The following is a 22,057-nucleotide window of genomic DNA, read 5'->3' as shown; positions in this document are numbered from 1 at the left end:
GGGCAAGTCACTTAACCCCAGCCTAAAATTAAAAAAAAAAAAAAAAAAAATATTGAGGTTCCATTTCACATGTATCGTATTGGAAAAGTTGACCAAAGAAAATAAAAGAATATGATAAATATTGGAGGAGTTGTGGGAAAACATGTACATTAATGAACTTTTGTGCATTTGGGAATAGGTTAAATTATTCTGGAAATCAATTTAGAATGCTGCTCCTAAAGTTACTTAACTAGATATATCCATTGACACAGAGATACTACTATTAGGTCTGTAAATCAAAGAGGTTAAAGAAAGAGGAAACGGTCATATATGTATAAATATGTTTACAGCATCTATGTATCTGTATTGGAAAGTACTAGAAATTAAGATGGGTACCTATCAATTGAGGAATGATTTAATAAATTATGGCATATGAATATAATAGAATACTATTGAATTATGAGAAATATAGGAAAAAATATTTACAGAGATACCTGGAAAGTTTTGTATGAACTGATACAGATTAAAGTAGGGCAAACAAATTATATAAACATTTTTAAGTATACTTAAAAGAATTAAGAATCAGCAATGGTTCCAGAGAACTAGTGATAAAATGGTACTCATCTTCAGACAGAGCACTAAGGAACACATAATGCAGGATGAAACATTGTTTGATACAAGCAATATCAGAATTCATTTTTCTTGCCTATACTCATTTGTTAACCTTTGAATGAGAGACTCCACTTGATTTGTTCAATTGTTTTGCAGTGGTATCCAACACTTTGTGGCCCCATTTAGGATTTTTTTGGTAAAAATATTGGAGTGGTCTGTAATTTCCTTCTCCACTTCATTTTACAGATGAGGGAACTGAGGCAGATAGCGTTTGTTGACTTGTCCAGGGGCCCACAGCCAGGAAGCTTCTTGGACTGGATTTGAACTCAGGTCTTTGTGCATTATAATAGTATCTAGCTACCTAGCAATACCACTACTAGGATTAAATCTCAGAGAAATCAAAGAAAGAAGAAAATGTTTTATGTATGCAAAAATATGCAGAATAAATCTTTTTGTGGTGGGAAAGAATTAGAAAGAAAAAGAGTGCATGTCAACTGAGGTTTGATTGAACAAATGATGGCATATGAATATAATGGAATGTCATTGTGCTATAAGAAATAATGAGGGGGTGTTTTTCAGAGAAATCTGGGAAAATTTGTATGGACTTAATACAGATTAAAATGAATATAATTAAGAGAAGAATTTATATAATAATAATAATACTTCCTTTTAGGGTAAAAAAAAAAGCTAGCCTGGAATACACATACAGAAACTTCAGCTGAAATTTTCCTCCTTATGACTTCTAACCATTAAGCCTTGTTCTGTCCATAAAGTCTAAACAGAATCATTCTAATTGATCTTCCATATGATAGCTCATCAAATGCACGATGCTCTCCTTTTATCTTCAGTTTTTTATGTGCCAGGATAAACATTTGTGGCTCATAGTTTAAATACCACAGTTTTGAGATCCTTCATAATCCTGATGTCCTTTGGATACAATCTAGTTTCGATGTCCTTCTTGAAATGCAGTGCCCAGAATTGAGCATAGATATGGTGCCACTAGAGCACACCATTATAAATTACTTTGCTTTGAAGATTTGCCTCTCTTGAGAGAACCTAAGATTGTAATTACTTTTATGGCTTTTAAATCACATTGTTGATGTATTTTAGAGGCCATTAAAACAAACAAACAAAAAGAACCTGTAGTTTTTATCATATGAGCTGTTGCCTGGCTATTTCCACCCCCATTTCATATTGATTACACTTTTACTCTTGAATTTTTTGATAAAAAATAATTTTTTTCTATAGGAAACAATAATTTAAACCTATTCATAGTGACTGTTGAGACCTTTTTCATTTCACTTATATAATGCAAAGCATTATATCTCTCTGAAAACTTAATATAACATCTATGTCTTATCAAAATCACTTGATGGAATATATTTGAGAAGGATTAATGACAGAACATTACAAAAGTAGAGTTTTTTTCCTTGGGGAGTGAAATTGATCAATTAGTCACTATTCTTTGAATCATTTCATTTAATCAGGCCTGCAACTAATTAGCTCTGTTATCTTATATTCCCTTTTGCATGTAGCCAGACAGCACATCACAGTGATCTTCTGACAAAATCTGTGAAATGACTTACTAAAATCCCAGGGTGTTCTCATCAAAGCATCAGAATTTTATATTAGAAATAGTTTTAGTAGCCATTTAGTCCACATGCAAAAGATTCAGGTAAATGATGCAGTAGAGATAATAATTGTAATGTACTTAGCCCAGTGCCTGTAACAAAATGTCATATAAATGTTTAATATGTTAGGTATAGCATCCTGGGTCTGGAGTGAGGAAGACATGAGTTCAAATCCAGCCTCAGATACAAATTATTTGTATAACTCTGGAAAAATCACTTAATTTCTGTCTGCTTCAGTTTTCTCAGTTGTAAAAGATAGGAAAGCATACCTATCTCCCAGAGTTTTGAAGGTAATATTTGTAAAGCTCTTAGCAGAGTGATTGGCACATAATGCTTGTTCTCTTCCCTCCTTATACTTCTGGACATCCACTATGAGATAATTCTAATAGTCAGCATATTTCCTTCCACTTCAAACTTTAAATTTTTCTATCTACATCTTGAGCATATTGCTCTTTAGTTATACCTTCTGGGACCACACTGAATGAGTCTAATGTCTTTTCACATGACAGTTTTTCCAATATTTCAAGACAGCTATCACATCACATGTAACTGTTTTTATTCTCCAGGCTAAACATTCTCAGTTCTCTCAGGCAATTTTAATTCATCAAAGACATAAGCCTGCCCTCCCCTGCATATACTCTAACTTGTCAAAATCCTCACTAAAGTATGAGGTTCGGAAATAAACATAATGCTCCAGAAGGGTTCTGACCAGGGCAGAGTATAGCAAGACTAATACCTTTTCAAAAGGTGTTTATTTATTTAAATGTAGCCAAAGATAGTATTGTTTTAGATGGGATATCATCACATTATTGAGTTTGCAGTTCTTTTAAACTTTCATGTCTTTTTTAGACAAATTGCAGTTTAACTATGACTTACACTTGTGAAATTGATTTCTTGAACCCAAGTTACCAGATGTTCAATATTGGATAAAAAGAAAAAAGTAATGAAATTAATCTAGAATGATCTGTTTTTTATGAAACCAGATCATTGTGCTATTTCTTTGTTATTATTACATTTTTCTCTAGATAATCACCAGCTAAGTTATCAATAATACATTTTAGAAATTTGCCAGAAATAGAAGTCTAGGTCAATGACCTCTATTCAGACTCCATTTTCTGCCTTGTTTTGACATCAGGACAAGAACAGACATTTCTAATTCTGCCTTCTCCAATATCACTGAGAGGGCTTAAAAATCACACACACACCAATTTAATTGTTTGGTGTTTTGTTTTGTTTTTCACTTCATTTCTTTTGTAGTTATTCTTGGCCAACTGTCTTGAATTCATGTTAGGGGGAACCCTTTTTATCACTTCACTTACACTGTTCATCAACTCCTAACCATTTTTGTTGCATCCTTTCAAATCAAAAGACCATCCTCATTGCCACAGCAATAAGGATTAGCAATAATACCCACTCTAGGTTGTCAGTTATTCTCATCCCATCCACCTCAGTCAGGGAACTTATCTCTCCTTTAACCCCCAAGCCTTGTTCCTTTTACCCCATATAGCTTTTACATGACAACATTTTGTTGTTGTTGTCCTTGACTTTTTTCACCACTTCCAACATATTATGAGCTACCAATAGTAAGTCATTGGAATGTCTTGAGCAGAGTAATGAAGTTAGACTTTTACTTTAGGAAGATTGTTTTGATAACTCAAAGGAAGATGGATTGAAGAGGGGGCAGGCTGGAGATTAGGAATCCAATTAGGTTTTCTAGAAAAAGTGGTCCTGTGCCTTCAATGATCAAAAAAGAATAAGGACCAACAAAAAATCATTAGATTTTGCAATTTAGAAATCCTTAATTACATTGGAGAGAGTTCAGTTGAGTAGTGTGATCTAAAATGATATTACTATAAAGTTTTGAGCAGTGCAAGAAAGGAGAATTAATAGAAGCATGAAATATAGAATACTTTATTTAGGAGTTTGGCCATGAAAGGGAGAGAAATTAGCTTCCTATTGTATTATTTTTAACTAGTTACTAATTATGCTATGCATAGCATGTCCAGAATGATAGGCATTCTTATACATATCTTCATCCACTTGTCTCTTCCATCTGTCACCATCACACTATGGACATGATGAATATCCATGTCTTCCAGTTCATGATAATGGTGGATAACGACTGGTGCTAGCAGAGCTGCCACCCTTTAATAAGGTGATAATATAATGGGAATGATAGTTTATGCCAAATTGACTGAACAAATGCATGCCTGAGTTTTTTTATCTCCACTGAATATGAGTGACAGAAGAGAGTTATGTCCCTTTCAAATCATGTGAAATCTTTCCACTACTAACTAGACTGTCTGTAAGATGACCTGGCTATTTCTCTCTTCTTGATAATTATGGGTTATGTTAGATGCAGAAGTAAAGAATCAAGACAGTTTTAGTGAGGGATGGAATGAGATTATGGTGTTGGTAATCCCAAACCAAATTACTATTACCCTTTAGCCCTACTACACCAAGTTACTAGGGAACTGATACAAGTCTTTTTATCTGAAACTTCAATCTGACTTGGAAAGGGCCAGTTGAAGAGATTTATAGATACAACAATCTGATGGAAATTGATAATTGGAGGCCAAGAAATTCCATTCTTCCTCAGTGTTCCTTACTCTTCTCTATTTATATTGTGTCCAATGCCCTCAGCTGGAGGGGGAGTTGTTCATTATTAGAGTTGAGGTGATATAAATGAAGCACAAATGTCTGATTCTAATTACTTCATTCTCTGGTTGAGGGACAGAGTCTTGAGTGATGGCAGCCCTTTCCTTCTCTAACATTTCTAAGTTTGAATTTAGTCAGTCATTCTCCCATTCAGGAGCCAATTTGGTGTCCCCCTAAATCCAGCAATTCCTGAGGAGGATACCTCATACTTCAATAGCAGGTTTGTGAATTTCATGTTTCCTAAATTCTTCATCTATTTATGCCTTCTATTCAGATGGTCTCTAGTAAAATTGGATGACAAAAATCTCTTACGTTGATCCCTTCCTTGATTTTCACCCAAATGTTTTTTATCATACTTTCCTACTCTGATTCCTAGATTTCTGCATGACTAAATACATGATTATATATATGATTATTTCCTAATATACAATGCTAACTCATCAATCTCCCTTTCATCTTGTTTCCTTTTAATTAGGGTAGGTATACCCTTCCAGAGTCATATTTGAATATATCTACTTCTACAATGTCTCAGTGATACCAATGATTTGAAATTTGGATGTTTTTGTTAAGAACTCTAGTTCATCTGCTTATTATCCAAACATTATGAATTTGTAAAAAAAATAATTATTATTACTGCCTCCCTCTTTTAAAAAAAATTCTCTTCTGTGAACTTTTGGGTAGCTTACCTGCTATTCTGTCTGTGTAATAACTAGTTTCAATGATATTTGGTTTTTTGTTTTTGTTTTTTATTTTTTAATTATACAAAGGCAATTTTTTTCACAATTTTTCAATTTAACATCCTTTCATTTAGCTTTTCAAGATATCAGGCAAATATATTCTTGCCAGAGTTGGTTAGGATGAAGTTTTCCTATATTTTAAGCTGTGGTCCAAAAATTCAAATCCATTTCTCAGATCCTATAAAGTTAGTGAGCTGTTGAAATGAAGTTTGTAAGACTTATCCATCCCATCCACCCACTTACCAGCAAATGCTCTCAAAAAGTGGTAAAGTATTAGCCATATTAGAAAAATGGGAAAACAATATCTGTATAAAGCATATATAGTTGAAACCAGATGTATCAGGATGATTTTGGGAATGGTGGTGGTGGTTCACTTTTCTGGATTTGAATTCTATGAAAAGACAAAAGATTATAGTCAATGATTTGTTTCTTACACATTTCCAGTTGTGATGTTTTCTGCCAATATTGTGCTATTTAGCTTCAGTCCACAATTGACTACACTAGTGTAAATGGCAACAACTGAAGCTCTGGTCCATCAAGAATACAATAGTTCCAAAGTGTGGGGCTTAAATTTATTCCTTATAAATAGATATGGGTGTTTCCTTAACTAGATTTGCATTCTTTTCTGTTTTCCCTTATTCTAAGATCTATGTCACATGAGTTCAAGAGATTAAAGATGAAACTTAAAACTTGGGTTAGTGGAATTCTTTGTTTATACAGTCCTTAAACTTAAGTCTGTGAACATATATTCTCATCTATCAAGTGAAGTGGAATTAAGTGAAGGAGGACTGTGCAAGGTCACCTGCCTCACTTTTCCCTCCAGAGCCCTCTGTGTCCAGTGGCCAGATACAGAGCAGGATGACTAGAAAGGGTCCTGGATGCAATAGGAGACCTTGGTCTTTTTAAGCTAAGTTCTTCAACAGGATCCAATTTTACTGAGGCTTCCACCCATTCACTGATTAAATCTAGGTAGCAATTGAGGCAAAGAATCTCCTCTTTCATCCAGTCCAAAAAAACTAAATAAATAAATATGTTGAGGCTTACTGATTAGATTTCTTTCTTAAGGACCCTACCTAAACCAAAACCAATCCGATTCTAAATGGCCACCAATAGGTCCTGGGCCAAGTCTCACTTGATCATTGTTTGGGTCCATGATTCAGATTGAATGTAAACAGCAGTCATTTTAGCTTTGACCAGAAATCCTGAGGATCTTCCCCTCCCGGATCATTCATAGACTCATAGAAATAAGAAAAGTTCTTCAGATTTAGGAATGCAAATTTAATGATGAGCTTGAGACTATTGAGATATTTTAGCAATGTAGAATAACAAAATATTATACATTATATAGAGATGTAGTTACTTATTTTAATAGAAATACTTTCCTGACTAAAATCATTTGCATAGAAAAGTATGCAAATATGTAAGAACCATGCAAAACATTTATTAGAATAGTACACATTAGGGACTCTATTTATTTTTAATGACAATTAGTAAAATATGGCTCTAAGAAAAATGACCTTACTTTGTTTTAATAGAAAAATCAAAGATATTGCTTAATGATAGAACAAACACTACTACTGAAGTGTAAAAGGCAGAAAAATTCAAAATATGAATTTTTACATACTAGAAAGTATTATTGTTTGGTTCATAATAGTAGAAAACACTCTTTATATTTCTAAATGATTTGTCGGTCTTTCATTCATGCAGAGACAGGACTTAAAAGTTTTGCTTCAATTGATTGTCTCAGAAGGGAGAAAAGCAACTGAAAGCCTCTGCTTGAAATGATTGCCTTGAAGGAGAAGAAAACAATTGAGAATTCAATATCTTCAACAGAAAAAGTTTAGAATATTTATTCTTTTCCCCAAATGTTCTCAATTGTGTTAAATGGAGTAATATAGGAATGCTGACCCACAATTCTTTTCACTCTGATTTTTACATATTCTTTCTTTTAACTACAGATTCCCACAAAGGTTTACTACAAAGAGGGTTTAGAGAGTAAAGAGAGGAGGTCATATTTGGGAAGGTAAAATGTTCTATAGTCTTCAATCAGAAGAAGAGAAGAGTTAGGAGCATCAGTTTGTTGTTAAGTCATTTCTTTGCTGTTAAACTCTTTGTAAACCCATTTGGGGTTTTCTTGTCATAGATTCTAGATTGGTTTGCTATTTCCTTCTCTGGTTCATTTTACATAAGGGGAAGCTGACTTACCCAGGTCTCATAGCTACTATGTGTCTGAGATTAGATTTGAACTCAAAAAGATGAGTTTTCCTGATTCTAGGCCCAGAACTCTATCCACTGTGTCCCCTAGCTGCCCTTAGAAGAAGGAAGGTTAATCTGAAACCTGTAACCAGAAGAGGAGTTAGGATCAGAGGGAGGCTTGAATATAGGTTGCAATCTTTCCATTCAGAATTAAAACTGTGAATCCTTATAGAATGATTTTCACATTGCTATTGCATTTGACATATAAGGGTACTTGTCTATCAGATAGATCAGCAAGGCAAATAACAAGTGAGATTCAAAAAAGCTGTTATTTCTGATATAGCTATTTACTTCCCAAATTGTCTCTTCTCTTCAAGGAATCTTGTCTTCCATGAGCATTACTTGTGCTCCTTTAATCTATATTTTCTTAACCTAATCTGTAATCTTTGGACATGCTTTTTTGGTTCATTTATTTTTTTATCAGAATGGGTCACCAGAGAGGTTAGAGTTAGGGTTCTGTTTTAAGGTCTAACAAGGGTCTCTATTATGGTTTAGATGAATGACCCTGGAAGACTAGAAATTTTCTGTTCAGCAAATGGCCTCCTCAGTTCTCCTGAAAGAGACAGTGGCAAATTACCTCTGCTCTGCTCTTCTTCCTTTTAGTTACTTACCTGCTTTATCCATTGGGCGGCTGGGTAACACAGTAAATAAAACCCTGAACCTGGAGTCAGGAGATTCATTTTTTAATTCAAATGTGATCTTGGAAACTTACAAGCCATGTGACCTTGTACAAATTATATAACGTTGTTTGCTTCAATTTCTTCATCTGTAAAATGAAGATCAGAAATATATTTTAGTATCTTTGCCAAGAAAACTCCAAATGAATGTGACTGAAATTCACATTTTATCCTTTATTAGAAGATAAGCAATTGTTTTCTTCTCAGAAAACCCAATTCCATCACTATCAAGGAAGGAAATTATATGAGCCTGTCACATTAGTCCCTCCCATTCAGGAAAATTCTCAAATTTGTTTTTTAGCTTTAAGAATATGGTGGTCCTTCAATTATTTCCTTCCTCCTTTATGTGATAGTCTATACTTCCCCATTTCCTAACACAGGACAGATTTTTTTTTTTTCTGTCATTTCAAATTCTTCATTGTATTGTTCTCACCTATTTTGGGGTAATGGTGATGAGTGTGCATGTGGGAAATCAAATCCCTTTACCTTCTCTTTTGGGTGAGAGACCATTTGGAAAATTGGAAACAGTAGCTTGGCTGGGGCAAAAAAATAAACATTGCAGACTCAATGCCAGTCCCAGATAATGGTTCCCTACTCTCCATATTTATTGATATTTTAATCATTCATATTGATTATAGGTATGTCAAATTCACCTTCTCAGAACCTTCTTAATAGCTTCATATTGTTTTTTTACTTCTTGACTCAACTTTTCTTTTCTTTCATTCAACAGCTTCATGACCAGACCCTTTCCTTCTCTCACTAACCTCTTTTTTTTTAAAGTTAAATTGTTTTATGTACCATTGTTTATTTAATATGCCAAATCAACAATTTTCTTTCCCCTTTAGTCCTTCTTTTCTCCACTCTTTTTCCTCCTTTAACTTTTCTTCAAGTCCACCTAAATAGCTCCAAATTTCTTCTCTCTTAAAATTCAATCTTTGACTTTCACAAGTCCTTAAAACCATTTTTGACTTTACATTCTCATTTGAGAGAAATTATTTTACTATTATATTAATAATGAATTATTAATTTGTCAGTTAGACTTCTCTCCTTTATTTCCTCATTTAAGGCCCAGCTCCTGTGAAAAGTCAGTTCTTGAAAGACATGATTAATTGATGAAATTGTTCTAGCCCTCAAGGAACATGCTCTTCAATTAGGACCCTACCCTGCTAGGAAGCCAAACTTCTGTTCAGAGTACAAGCAGAATGTAGTCTAAACAAATCTTATCCCAGGGAAAAGAACACCTGTCTTTTTACCCTTCCATTAGAGTGACCTAGCTCATGAAAAAGAAAACCAACCAAAGTGATCTGGGTATACAGGTTGGTTCCCCTGGATGGAATGCTAGAGGCAGCTGGATCTCATAATCAAGCCACCTCAGAAGGAGGAGGTGAAGATTACTAGTCTACCTCTTCATTAAATATCCACCAATCAGGGTTGATTTTCATTTGCCAGGGACTTCATGGTTTTGGCTTTGGTTGCTGAAGAAAAAAAAAAGTCATCATCATTTTATTGCTTTATAGCTGGTCTAATTAATACAATGATTATTAATTATTCAGAAACTGTCTCTTGGAGTTTTTCATTCATTACATTTTCTCTTCATCATTTTAAGCCCTTCTCTTCTAAATTCCCTTTTCCCATGCAATGAGCTTCTTTGGAAGCTAGAACATTCAGACTCAGAGATTTAGAGATTAAAGGGAAATTAGAGATATATAATTCAGTCCTCTTATTTTATAGATAGGCCCAGAAAGATTATGTGTTTTTCAAAGGCTATATTGTGTCAGAGGCAGAATTTGAATTTATATCCATTATCTCTAAATTCAATGCTCTTTCTTCTAAACCATGCAGCCTTCTCCTTTTCATATATATTCTAATCTACTGATTTAATAATGTTATTTAAAAAAAGGAACTTGTGCTAATCCAACATGATTTCAATTCAATTCAATGATTTAATATCCATAACGAAGATTGGAAAAGAAATAAAATCTAGTTCTTGTTCACAATCTAATAGGGATAAAAAGTCATTCACATAAATAACTTTATTACAAAAGAGAACATAAAGAATTCAAATAAAAGATTTAGACTCAGTGTAATAAGAAATTTCAAGAGGAAGAGCACATTTACATCAAGGTATGGGATGATGTGAAAATTCATTATCAGACAAAATTTCCTTTCATCTTTCTCACTAACTTCTTATTTTCTTTACCAAATGTTCTTTCTTTTCATCTCTGACTCCTGACATATTTGATTTCCTTCAATTCTCAGCAAAAAGCTCACCTATAATAATCCTTTTCTGATTCCCCTTGATACTAATGCCTTCTCTCCATGATATCCTCTCTACTATGCTGTCTATAGCTTATTTGTACATAGCTCTTTGCTTAATTTTCTTCCTCGTTATATTGGGAGTATAGGAACTGCTTTTCTCTACCCCACTCCCCTTTGTATTTCTGGCATTAACATGGTATCTCTTGTTGACTTGACTTAGGGTAGGAAGGAGGATCAAGGAAATCTTCACAGAGAAAGCACTGGAGGCTGGAATTGTAGCAATGGAGGGATTTCAGCAGGCAGACTGGGGTGAGGAGTGGGTCACTTTGTTATGCCCTGAGTTGTCATGCCCTGAATTGCTATGCCCAGAATAAAATTGTATAGAAAAACCTTGAAGCTCTGGCCACTTTACATACCATTGTATCATAAAATCCAGGTGCATTATCTTGATCCTTGCTAGGATAATCCCCCTCTGTTTGACTATTGTCCCATACCTTGCTGTGTCCTGCCTCTTCCCCTTGATCTTCTTATATTGGACCTTATTCTGTTAGGATCAAGTTATGATCCTTTCCTGGAATTATGGCTTTTCCACTCACCCAGGGTCCTTACCCTCTTTATTGCCTTTCTTTTCCCTATAAAATTATTTACTCAGATTATTCTGTTTGCAAACCCTAGTTATAAAAATTCCCTGCCTCAGTTCCTCAATGCTAAATGTTTGATAGACATGAGTCCCATCTGGCTGGCTAGCCTAAAAAAATCTCTCCATATTAAAAGATTATAAACCAATCTCTGTCTTGCCTCAATTTCTCTGGCATTACAACTTTTGAGATGGTGAAAGGGAGAAGGGATGGGAAAAATGAAGGACAGTAAGTAATCCAATCTCTAAAATAAAGTTTATTAAGGGGAAGAATTGAGAGATAATGGAAAAATCACTTGGAACCAGATTGTCAAGAGCCTTTAACACTAGGAAGAGGAAATAGTATTTTCCATACACAATGAGAATGCTTCAATTATTTCTGGACATTGGAATGGTTTGATAAGATTTTTGGACTGATCGTTAAGAAAATGGTGCTATCATTATTAGAAATAGAGAGGTTAGAGAGAAGGGATGTGTTTTATAAAGATGAAACTTTTAGTTTGAGATACATTGAATATGAGAGATATTGGAGATCTTTTTCTTAACCAACCTATGCTGGCTTACAGTGGGCATGACTATTCTTTTCATGTGATCAAAAAAAAAAAATCCCTTTGATAATCTGTTCTAGAATTTTTCTAAGAATTATTAAATAGTTCACATTTGAAACATTCATGATCTTTCCTTTTATTTTCTTTTAAAATTAGCACATTTGTGATCTTTAGTTGTTTAATGCATTTTCTACTCCTCAAAGATCATCTTTGGTTGCTTAATAGTCACCTACCCAAATCATTTCAATCTTTTTCATTCATTAGAACAAAGTGGCTTAAAGCCTTTGAAAGTATTCATCTTACTATTTTGTATTGTTTTTCTATTACCCATTAGCCATTTTTGTCATATGTATGTTAATCTGAATGTGATTTTACATGATATAGAAACACAGAAACAAAAAAGAAGATAAAATATTTTTTTTGCCTTATCCCCAAAATGTTATTATTGTTTTATCAGCCCTGAGTAAGGATTTTCTTTTCCTTGTTTGTGCTATTACACTCAACAGAGTTTTGCTTTTTAAAGCTTTTTTATTGTCCTCCATATTTATCAAGTATCTCAATTTGCCTTTTTGAATTATTTTCATAACACCACACTATCTTTTTTATTTCTCCTTGCTTCCCTGCTGCCATGTTCATATTTTGTGCATGTACTTTCTAAATCTGTGCTTATAAATAAATCTTCTCTGTAGTCACATCAGTCTCTTTAGATTTTTTTCAACCACTTTTTTTTTTTTTTTTTTTTTTTGGTCAGGATTTTGTCCATGGAAGCCTTTTATCTTCCTTGAGCAGGTATTTTTTGCAAATGTTAGGACATGAAATCCTATCTATCTTTTCCCCAAACACTTTGAAATCTGCTCTCCTGAAACCTAAGATATGCAACAGATAATTTCTGGCTATTGTTTCATTCTTTACTATGAATGCTAAGATGGCATGGCTATATCTTCCCAAAATTCCAAGCATTTCTATTTTAGCAACCAGTTGCTAATTAATGATCTTAAATTTCAAACTGAATTGTTGTATAATAATATTATATTTTTGAGCAGCTTTTTATAAAGAAATGAACCCCAAAAGATGCATAACAAGTTGTATGCAAGAATAAAAGTATGCAAAAGATATAAGTATTTTTAAAGTCAAAAAGATATTACAATCTATAATCTTATTTCTTTTTCTAATTTCCTCTCTTTTCTGGAGGATAAAATTATTAGTGAGGCAAATTGGGAATTTACCATCTGTTCTGCTTAGAGCAGAGAGGAGTCCAGCAGATGACTTGTCAAAGACTTGTTTTATATTTGTTAGAGATTGAACTTTAATTCCTTTTCCCCTTATTTCTACTCACTTTTTGGCTGAATGTGACAAAATGCTCCATTAGGGAAATTAGTAGAATAAACAGCCTAATCTCATCAGAGGTATGCCATGGTTGATGTGATATAGAACATAGCAACTGATGCTAATGACAAAAGAGGCTCCCTGTATGACTCATATGCTTGAGCTCCATTGTAGATGGGACCCTCCAATGCCAAATTTTGGAACAATCTTGCTACCAATGACTTCTAATATCCATGCATTTTTCTCTCATCCATTGTCATCACTCGTTAATTAATCTCTGCAGCAGGATATAAAAAATGCTATAGAATAAGCAGAGAAAGAACTTAAAAGGTCATACAATGTCATAGCCCTTCAGATCCCTAAAAACTGAGTGACAAGGTGAGGACCAATAATAGCTAATCAGTGCTAGTCTTCTAACAGAATTAAACAGAAAGAAATGGAAATGAAATTGCTATGATTAAAATGAGGTCAGTCATCTTATCATGATAGGCTTCTGTACTATATAGCATATCACTTTTTTTCTTATCCTAGAAATGAAATAATTGATTGAATTTCCTTACTTTTCAATATTTAATTCATAAAAATAATAAGTACCTTTATTTGGGGATATTAGATGATGATAAATTTTGGATTTTGCTAAATAATAGTCTTGATTTCTTAGCACTGAAAGCATTTGATCCAGTATAGGGAAAAATAACTTGGATTCTGAAAGTGGTCTCAAGCTGCCTTTAGTAAATTTTAATCTGCTCCTTCTTTGCCAGTCATCTGCATTAGTTAGAGGTTTTCTTTCCATGACCATAGAATATTATCCCTCAGCATAAGTAGCATATTCTGACCCAGAGCCTGACCTCACACAAAACAAAACTTGCTTGTAGGCAAGCCCACATAGTGAAGTTATGGGTATGAGGAGTTAGTCTGGTGCAGGGGAAAGAATATTGGTAGTGCTTTCAGAAAAAACTGAGTTCAATTCTCAGCACAATGCCTGTGCACTATATGTATACTTTTGGGTAAATCACAGGATCTCAATTTTTTTCATTTCTAAAAGAGAAGTATTGAACTAGATTTTCTATTAGGTCTATTACAGCCCAAAGTAAGCCTTTACACAGAAATAATAATAATAATAATGATAAAAAAAAAAAAAAGAATGCAAAAACAGGCTAAGGAAGAGGGGGATGAATAAAAGTTTAATAAAACAATTGATTTTCATTGTTATATCAAACTATGTGACTTAATTTATTTTATATTTATTTTCTTTTGTCAGAGAATATCCTTAAATGTTTCATAGATATTCTAAGGACCTTCAAATTCTTACATCATCACTGCTAGAGTCATCTTGATGTCAGGGAAAAGTGCAAGAAAGAAAGCAATTCTTGAATGCTATGTAAATTTCTGATGGCTGCATCTTGAGAGTGACATAATTAAGCCAGAAAAGGATAAGAAAAGAGACCAAAGGGATTAAGGAAATTGCTTAAGAATATGCTAAAACATCTGGATTCCTTTGTTTAGAAAAGATGAAGTCTGAGAGGAGATGTGACTAAAGTTCATAAAATCATGATAAGAAGGGACAGAGCAAACATATACTGATTCAATCACTTTTATGCTTTCAGGTTGGACTGTGAGTCTCTCAGTCTCTAAGCTTGAATTCCATATCACCAGCTGCCTTTTACACATTTCAAAAAAGATGTCCCATAGGCATCTCATTCTCCTTATGTCCAGAACAGAATCCATCAGCTTTCCTCAAATCCCCCAGCACTTCTCTTTCTAATTTACCTAATTTTTTGCTGTCTCTAATTCTTTCCTTTCCCCCATATCACATAAATAATCAGTTCCTATGACTTGTCAATTCTACCTCTACAATAGCTCTCACATCTGTTTTTTTTTTCTTTACTCACATAACTATCACCTTTTCCTGTCTGAGATGTCCTAATTTGTCTATCTAGATTGCCTTTACCTCTATTTTCTCCCTTTTACAATTTATCCATCACATAGATACCAAAAGGACATTCCTAAAACACAGGTCTTACCATCCCATTCCACTGGTCAAGAAAACTGAAGAGAAGCTTTCATTCCCCCTTGTCTATAAGAAAAAACTGAAAATTTCATTTCACTTTTAAATACCTTTACATTCCACCTCCAGCTTTTTTCCTTGGTACTTGCATGTTTTCTATCTGCCAGATAAACTCCTCTACTTATTCCCTGTGGCCCATATTTCATCTTAATTTTCTATTACTTTGCATAGGTTGTTCTCCTATATCCAGAATACATTTGCTCCATCTTGTAGAATCACATTTTCTTCACTATTCAAAATGCAATCTTTTATAGGATACTATTCTGAACTTTGCAGGTACTAATATCCTATTTCCTTGAATTTGCTTTATCTCTATAGTATATATTTTGAACATAGTTATCTATATTCATTTTGTTTTCCAATCTCTCCACTAAGTGATAATACAATGTAAACTCCTCAATGCCAGAGACTTTCATATTTTCCTTGGATCCCCAATTCTAACAGAATACCTGACACATGCTTTTAATAGATGAATAAAAATGTACCGAACTTGGAGTTAGAAGACAGTAAAAAACTAGTTTTGCTATTTACTAGTTGTTTGTCACTGATTCTCTCTGAGTCTCAATTTCCTCATCTATAAAAATAAAGTGATTAGTCGAGAATCAGAGTATCTAAAGAACTGATAAATAGAAGTATGTATAGAATAATTTTACATGCATACATATTTGTTATATATATGCATATATACACACATATATTTGTGTCAAATGATAGTCATCTTTAGGGTGGGATGGGAGATTCAAGAAAAAATTTAAAAATTTAAATGATAACCTTATTCTATATTTTAAAAGAATAGCTAGCTATATAATAGATTTGCATTTTCTTGTGCATTCTTTTTTATTATGCTATCTTATAGTAATGCTTGTTTTATTCTATAAATTAAAAGGAAAAGAAAAAAAGAATCATAGTTCATAGATGTAGAGCTGAAAAGAACCATAGAATTCATTTAATACAAGCTTTTCATTTTGTAGATGAGGAAACTGGGGTGCAGGGAGGGGAAGTAGTTTTCATGAGGTTAAAAAAAATAAAGGTAATATTGGCAAAACTGAAGATCAAAATCAGCTCCTTTCACTTCAAAACTTACACTCATTCTACTGTACAAATTCTATGATCCTTTAAATCCCCATTATCCCGGAACTAAAAAGCCTCCTTTGAAACTTTTTAAAAATTTTCATATAAGATGACCATGCTTTGTTTAACATAAGACATCAATGGATAGCATTGCTATAGATGGTACATGGGATTTTAAAAAAATGTAGAATGCTCTCTTCCAGAATGATGGTCCTTATGTTCCTATGGATCAACTGAATGATAGACATAGGCAGGCTCTTCAGCAAAAGGATATCATTAACTAAAGGGAAGTCCTCCCTGTATAGTATAGGAGGGATTGTCTGCCCTATATCAGTCTCTTAAATATAGACAGCATTTGCTACTAATTACATTACCTTCTTGTAAGGTAGTCTTAGACTTGACCTGGGAACTAGTGATCTTGAATATAGGGCCTATGAGTAGTAGTAGTTAACCGAATGCCTGAACAACAACCCCATTCTGTATCACTGCCTTGTTGTGGCAAAGGGGCTTATGAAGCTCAATGAAATTGTGACTATGCCTTGTAATGTTACCAAAGATAAACAAGTTATAGATTCTGACAAAAGGTGACCATAGGAGAAAGAAATGTCAAACCACTCTAGTATTTTTGCCAAAAAACAAAAACAAACAAACAATACCCTCCCCCCAAAAAACAACAACAACAACAAACAAACAAACCCAGGAATAATAACAACAAAATAAAAATAAAAATAAATTAAAACCCATTGACAGTAGTAGGGACTGATATAGACCACAAGATCATGAAGAGTGAGACCTGACTGAAGTAGTAGTAATAGTAGTAGTAGTAATAGCAGTAGTGGTAGTAGTAGCAACAGCAGTAGCAACAGCAAATTAACATTTATACAACATTGAGGTTTGCAAAGTACTTTGCATATGTTATGTCATTTTATCTTCATATCAACTCTGGGAAGTAGGTTCTGTTATTATCTTCATTTTAGATAAGATATGAAAAAACTGAAAGAAAGAGAATTTAAGTGATTTACCCAGGATCACACAGATAGAATTAAAGGAGTATTTGAATTTAAGTATCATGACTTTAGAGCTAGAAGGGCTTATTAGTTATTCCCTTCCCCTTTCTCCCATTTTATAGACAAAAAAAAAAATAAATAAATAAAATAAAACAACAACAACTGAGGCACAGAAAGTTAAGTGGCAAATCTAATTATATGAAAGTTAAGATTAACACATCAAATCAAGTGAACAAATAATTATCAAGTATCTCCTATAAGCAATGCACAGTGGGGGATTTAAAAAAAAATGTATAAGATTAAAGCAGGAACAGGGATAAATTCCCTGCTCTGACACTTCTCAGCAAATTTAATATAAAATTATCTGGCATTTAAATAGATCTTTAAATTTTTCAAAGTACTTTAACCACACTATCTCATTTGTGATTTTGAGATAGATACTACTTTTAAGCTTGGAGTTGAAAAAGACCTTGGAATTCTTTTAAACCAACTTGCTTATTCTACAGATGAAGAAACTGAAGATCAAAGAGATGAAATTAGTTGTTAGTTGCACATTCTAATTTCAGACTCCAGCACTCTAGCAACCATGTCGTGCTCCTGCAAACCTGAGTTCTTCACAGGGTTGTTATAAGAAAAGTACTTAGTATTTTCCCCTTAAGAAAATAAAAGCTAAACTAGTGAAAGGCTAAATAATAATAAAAGAATTAAACATTAAACAAAACAATATCATATCATTAAATAGTATTTATTTGCTAATCAAATAAATTGTATAATTAACAATTTATATAGGATTTCTATAGGAGACATAATGGATAGAGTGCCAAGGCTTGAGTCAGAAAAAACTTGTCTTCCTGAATTTGTTTCTGTCCTCAGATCCTTACTAGCTATATAATTCTGGGTAAGTCACTTAACCCTATTTGCCTTAATTTTCTCTTCTGTAAAATGAGCTGGAGAAGAAAATGTGATACAATTCCAGTATCTTTGCCAAGAAAATCCCAAATGGGGTCACAAAATGTTAGACATGACTGAAAATGATTGAACAACAAAAAAGATTTTAGAAAAAGGAAAGAGTGCTCTAGGTCAGGTTAGTCAAGGGAAAAAGAAGTTTATTTTAAATGAAATATTGAGAAAGAAGTTGCATCCATCTCCTTTTGATCTCAATCCTTCTTATTCCCCCTTTACAAACACCTTACCCTTTATTAACTTAGCAGGTACTAGAGAGTAGGGTAGCATTTCTTATTTCACCTTTTTATTCCAAGAGTTCAGAATAATACCTGGATCATAGTGGGTTCTTGATAAATAAGTGTTGAAATAGGTGTATCTGGCTCTTTTTCATGAGGAAAGTGGGGAAACGGGCTTTCCATACTTTACTGATAGCTGCATCTGTTTTCCATGAGATATCTTGAGTAGTTTCCCAAATATTGTGTTTGTTTGCTTGGGAAGTGAATGCTAGTGAAGATCTAGATGTACCATTTACTGTCTTGTCATGATCCTACAATCTGTAATAGGCAAGTCTGAAAAAGTAAGTCTGGAAATAAAGATTATAGATTGAGAGATTGATATAATCATAGAGGCTGAGGAAACTGAAATACAGAGGGATTTAAAACTTGCCCATAGTCACATAAGTAGTAAGTTTTTGAGGTTGGATTTAAGCTAGTGTCTTCCTTACCCAAAGTCTAAAGATCTAACCATTACTCCATCTCAACACTCTGAGAAATGATTTTCAATGGAAATTTCCATTTACAATGGTGGGTGTATGCATGTACATATACATGAAAAAAACAAAACAAAACATTTATTCAGAAGGTTCTAAACACCAATTTGAATATACAAGGGAAATTATCCTTGGCTTTAAAGAATTAACATTTGAAAAAGGGAAGCAACACATATAGAATAATAGTGTGTAGAGAAATGTCAGTCATAGGACACCTGATGGACATGCTCTTTCCAAAGAGATTGAGATTGGAATAGGAGAGACAGGAGGTACCTATGGCGGTCCAAAGATGAAACACAGGATAAAGTAAAAATAGGTGTCTGGGAATTGCTAGTTGTTGTGAACTAATTTAATGAAGTGAACTAAATTAATCAAACATGGCCCCAGAGCAGGAGAAGTTGTGTTTGTGGATAATCTTGGCATACAGTCATTACTGCTCAGTGCTTTGACAGTCTTTGTGTAATTAGATAAAACCCCTTCCCCCTTTAGGTATCTATACTACAAGGAAAGAAAACAAACAGAAGCACACAAGAAAGACCACTTAAATAGCCAGACTTTCCAGAAAAGCTTAAAAGTAGTTTAAGAGCAGTATATAGAGCACCTGCTGGTGGAGTCAGAAGGACTTGAGTTCAAATATGATTTCTGATAATTTTAGCTGTGTGACTTTGTTATCTAGGGGAAGTCACTTAACCCCAACTACTTATCCATCCCCAAAAGTAGTTCCTACTGGTTCTTTTAACTTCTCCTCCCAAATAAAATCAATTCTATAGCCATATAATGAGAGAATCAGTTTAGTTTAATTAGTCTACATATCTGTGAATTCTCAGTTTTCTAAAGCCTACCCACGGCTTCAGAGAAAGGGAGATGATGATCTTAATAGGCTTAGAGGCAGCAGCTGCCATTTTCCTTATTTCCTTCCCTTCCTGATTGTGGGGTTCTATGATAAACAAATTTGAAAGTGAAAAGTAAAGAAGAATGAGGACAGATGAGGATAAGAGTATGGAATGGGACAGAGAAAAATAAAGAAGAATGAGATAAGAAGAATAGAGAAAAGAAAAGATGGAGAAAGGAATAAGAGGTTCTATTTCATTTTGGAAAAGGTTGTCGTGACTGACTTCTCTATAACAGGATTTAATTGCTCAGGGCTGCAAATGATTGATAGTTGTGGTCCCTAGGGAATGGAGGCTATTGCACACTGGTTTCTTTAGAATTAAGATTCATGGCAGACCTTGTTGGAGCTTTTCACAATAGAGTTCTTTCCTTCTCCTTTCCTCTCCACCTTCCCAAATATCTGGGTACTGGGAACAAGGACACTCTAAGGGGGAAAAAGTTAAAAAAGGATATATTGAGTTCAATTACCACCACCACCCACCCCTTTGAAGGAAGTCCTATTAATATTCCATTAAAAATAACTACCCACTTCATCTCAACTCTGTGTTATATATAGTTATTTTCCTCTAGAGGAATTACTTTGTTTCTAAGCCACAGATATTCAGTTGGGAACAGTCCTTAATTAAAGACTATTATTATAGGGGAAATTCTTCCTCTGAGAGAGATGGTTAAAAACAAAGAGGCAATTTGAAGATGCATTCAGACACACTAAGCAAGGAAGTTGGGTTCTTTAACTGTTAGAGGCAACACCGCATCCTAGCAAAGACACTTCTGGTTAGAACTTTAGGTAAGATATAGAGCAGAAAATGGCAAAAACATCACATTTTTGCTGCTTCGCCTTGGGGCAGTGTTACTGTGATTGGAATAGCATCTATTAGGGTTTCTGACACATAGGTTGGGTTTATTTACACTAATAGAGAATTTATCTTTGAGAAATGAGTGGTCAAGGAATTATGGCTTCCTGGTTACCTAGAGCACAAAAATCTAGCCCCTGAAAAGCATGGACCCTTCATGCTTTATGGACCAGATCTTATTTCTATATAAGTCTAGACAAAACATTCCTCTGACAAGATACATTTCTATAGGGAGACAAAAAAAATGGATCTAATTTCAAAAGGACGAAGGACCTCTCTATACAAAAGGATTTATAGCAGTGTGTGTGTGTGTGTGTGTGTGTGTGTGTGTGTGTGTGTGTGTTGGTAAAGAACTGGAAACTGAAGGGATGCCCATCAATGGGGGAGTGGCTGAATATTGTCTTTAGAGTAGCTAAGTCTTTCACAGTTGATAGTCTTACATATTGCTCTATTGTGTATAATGTTCTTCTGGTTCTGCTCAATTCACTCTGCATCAGATTGTATAAATCATCCTATATTTTTCTGAAACCATCCTGCTCATCATTTCTTATAGTGAAATAATAGTCCATCAAAATCATTTATGCAGAGTGAAGTGAGCAAAACTATATGAGGACTGTACATAGTAAAGCAATGTGGAAGATTATCAATTGTGAAAGAGTTACTCCTATTAAGAAAATGATCTAAGACAATTCCCCAAAAATATATATACTGAAAAATGCTATGGACCTTAAGAGAGATAATGTTTGAATTATGAGTTCAGATGAAAGTGCACTTTTTAAAATGTATTTTTCTCTGTGTGTGTACATTTTTGGGGAGTTTGGTTCATTTTGTTGTCTTGTTTTGTAATGTGGCTAATATAGAAATATGTTTTGCATGACTTCACATGTATAATAAATATAATGCTTCCCTTTTCAAGGATAATAGAGGGGAGAAAGGGAGAGATTTTTGGAACTCAAAATTTTAGATAATGAATATGTTAAAAAAAATTTGCATGTAATTGGAAAATTTAATGAAATAAAATATTGATTAAAAAAAGGAAATGGATCTACTAGAACTAAGATAATTTTGTGAATAACTTGCTTTTCCATCATTAAGTATCCCCTAAATTTCTATCCTGAATTGTTTTCTTCCA

The 22,057-nt window shown here is 33.7% G+C and overlaps 1 long non-coding RNA gene across 5 annotated transcripts in view; it reads right to left on the bottom strand.

Annotated features, from left to right (window-relative positions):
* The window catches only part of LOC141551119 (uncharacterized), a 1,110,497-nt gene that overhangs the window by 856,217 nt on the left and 232,223 nt on the right, over positions 1-22,057 (bottom strand). For 3 of the 5 annotated variants that reach the window (XR_012484784.1, XR_012484787.1, XR_012484786.1), the window contains one exon: positions 58-8,639. This is a non-coding gene — a long non-coding RNA (uncharacterized LOC141551119). Of the gene's footprint in view, positions 1-57; positions 8,640-22,057 lie in introns of those variants that run through there. The other 2 variants (XR_012484789.1, XR_012484788.1) reach the window with 1 other exon arrangement.

Source organism: Sminthopsis crassicaudata, chromosome 1 (genome assembly GCF_048593235.1).
Source record: "Sminthopsis crassicaudata isolate SCR6 chromosome 1, ASM4859323v1, whole genome shotgun sequence".
Classification (NCBI taxonomy): Eukaryota; Metazoa; Chordata; class Mammalia; order Dasyuromorphia; family Dasyuridae; genus Sminthopsis; species Sminthopsis crassicaudata.
Note: the sequence above shows the minus strand (reverse complement) of the source record. Positions and strands in the feature narration are given on the sequence as shown.